The sequence below is a fragment of the Bactrocera dorsalis genome, chromosome 2 (genome assembly GCF_023373825.1).
Source record: "Bactrocera dorsalis isolate Fly_Bdor chromosome 2, ASM2337382v1, whole genome shotgun sequence".
Classification (NCBI taxonomy): Eukaryota; Metazoa; Arthropoda; class Insecta; order Diptera; family Tephritidae; genus Bactrocera; species Bactrocera dorsalis.
Window position 1 is genome coordinate 53,650,846 of NC_064304.1, and position 2,957 is coordinate 53,653,802.

At 32.9% G+C, this 2,957-nt stretch overlaps 1 long non-coding RNA gene across 2 annotated transcripts; it reads right to left on the minus strand.

Moving 5' to 3' along the window:
• On the minus strand, positions 1–2,957 carry LOC125776397 (uncharacterized). Of its 2 annotated transcripts, none has more exons than XR_007421668.1 (2): positions 1,807–2,957; positions 1–1,562 (listed from the first exon to the last, which is right to left on the minus strand). It is a non-coding gene; the product is annotated as an uncharacterized LOC125776397 (long non-coding RNA). The 2 variants fall into 2 exon arrangements; XR_007421669.1 differs by having other exon boundaries at positions 1,631–2,957.

The following is a 2,957-nucleotide window of genomic DNA, read 5'->3' on the forward strand; positions in this document are numbered from 1 at the left end:
TACTTTTGTAACAATATATTAGTATTAATGTCACATATATACATATATATAGATGATTATTTTAACTTTTAATGTAAAACTTAAATATTATTTTGTAAAATATTTTTCAAATCAATAAGTGCCTTAATCCGTTATTGTTCAATTTCGACTTTTTTGCTCCTTTTCTTCCGCATATCTTAAAAATTTAAGTGTTTCATTGCCAGAATTCACTATTCTCTTTTTAGCGCCAGCACTGGGCGAATCGTTTAAATTATCCCCCGTCACTGTTATTGTTTCCTTGAAGGTATTTTGGAGAGACGATTGCAGAATATTTAGTGGTGAATTGTTTGAATGACGTACGTCGTACGCCAAATACTGCATCAAATTCGTTAAAAAATGCCAATATAGTAACGTTACGGCCGGTTTGGTTATTCCGCTGTTTGGTGCGTTTATACGTGGTCAAAAAAATCAGAAACGGGTCGGCTTTAGTATACCGTCCCAGGATTTCGGGAATAAAATGGGTATGGTCGGATAGGGATAGTTTTCGAGATATTTGCGTTTGAAGTTGAAAATTACCACTATTTGAAAAACGTATTTTCTCAATATAAAATTAATTTTGCACTTGTATATCCACTAGTACTTCACTAATTCGTTTGTACACACTTATTTTATATAATATAGTGCAAAAATAGCTTTTAGTATACATTTAACTTATTGTTGAATTCTGATTATTTAAGAATAACAAATGAGTCAAATAATCAGTGTTACCAAACTAATATAAGCAAAAATAAGTTCAACGTGAAAAAAAAAATTGATACACCCCTGTGTTTGTCCGACCAGGGTTTTTTTTTGAAGCGCGGCCGAAGGCCGCCCACGCAAAAAGGAGTTCAACGCGAAAAAAATCTGATACACCCCCGTGCTTGTCCGACCAGGGTTAGTTTTTTTGAAGAGCGGCCGAAGGCCGCCCACCTAAAAAGAAATTCAACGCGAAAAAAAGTTGATACATGCAAAAAAGAGCCATACGCGAAGAAGTAGCAATGCCATAGAGGGTATAACAACCTCTCTAACATCTGATCATATTTGACCGTTTGTAGTTCTTTCGTTACTGTTAGGTAAATAAATTTTAACAATAAGTTAAATATTGAATTAAAACTGTTTTTGTATAATGTTAAATAAATATGTACAAATGAATTAGTGAAGTGCTAGTGGATATAAAAGTGCAAAATATAAGTGCTAAACTAATTTTATATCGAGAAAATACGTACTTCAAATAGTGGTAATTTTCAACTTTAAACGCGAATATCTCGAAAACTATATCTTGATCTGGAGAATCTCCTGTATCCGACGATACCCGTTTTATTCCCGAAATCCTGGGACGGTACACTAAAATTTTCCCTCAGAAACTTCCGGGAAATCTTTTCCTTTGTTTGATTAAAGTCCAGCTGAACTTTCTGCATCTCTCGAAGAACTTGGCCCCACAGAAATGACATCTTTTTTCGCCCTGCCGAAAACTCTCTTTCCATGTTCAACCGGACACTCACCAGCGACCTCGAATACTTATTGCAACTTCTTCGTTTTCTAATCTATTGAATTATAAAAAAACACAATTTGTATTAAATACGAATCACACAAATTTATTAAAAATCACTACTTGCAGCGATATACTAGCCGGGATCTTTTTGATTATAGTTATAATTAATAAAATCCGAATTGAATTAAATGAACAGTTAAAATGGACACAAAATTTATCTTTATTAAACGTTATAATTAATAAAAACTAAATTAACTTTAAATAAGCAAATCCATTGAATTTTACGCTAAAACAACCTGCAACCAATATTTCTTTAATGCGTTGCTAAATGTATTTGCAAAATTGCATGCTTTAAACTGCTGCCAGAAAAAATGTATGTATCGACTGAAGAATCATTTGTGTAAACAAAATAAGAATTTATATGGCTTTATAAGTTTACATTTTTTTCAATGCCACTAAAGTAAAGTAAAACCATATGTGACGGCTTTCCGAAATGCACAAAAGTATAATCGAACTTCGAATATTTGTGATACGAATTTTTCGTTCGCGTGAAAATAAATGGGAACGATTTATTCACGCGAAGTTCACGATAAGGCTCTTTTATTAGCTGTATGAGGTTTAGCTCAATGTCTAGACCGATTGAATTACTTTTCAGCGCTATATGAAAAAAGTTATCTACTTATTTTCACTAAAAAAATCACACATATTGACAAATATAAAAAATGTAAAGTATACTCGAAAACATTTTTTCGGCAATTTAATACTTATAACACACACAAACTGACATATTTCCGGCACAAAACTGTAGTACAAGTACATATATCTGATATTTCGTGATCACTTACTTTTTCTAATTTTGGTATAACTGATATATACGGTATAAAGGCAACTAGATAATCTTAAGTTATGTAGATATATGGAGACTAGAGAAAGTATTACCAAGATTTTACCCATTTTTGCCAACTGTGCACATAATTATCCGAAAGATATACTCTCTGAATTTCATTAATATATCTCATTGTCCAATTACATGGCTTTTAATAACGTTTTTTGCATACACTTAATTCTTTAGCTTAATTAGTAACTGAGTTATAAAACCTTTTTTTCTGAACAGTTTTGTGAAGCTGAACGTGATTCGATTCCACTCATCTAAAGATCACGTCCAACGTAATTTAAGAAGATGGATTGTTGGAATTTATTAAATATTGTTACAAAAAGTAGTATTAAGTTGTATTTGTATTACTATATGCATCCCTGATTATGAACAATAGCTGTAGGTATATGGAATAGCATTTGTCTTGTTGTAGACATCTGGCGCCACACTGTCTGCTCGTCTAGTTAAACAATTGCTGAGTCTGGCGCCGCGACTGTCTGCTTGCGTCTGGCGCCGTATAGCCGTATGTTCTGGTAATTTCCAGACGCGATATTCTAGAAGGACACGTCGGCA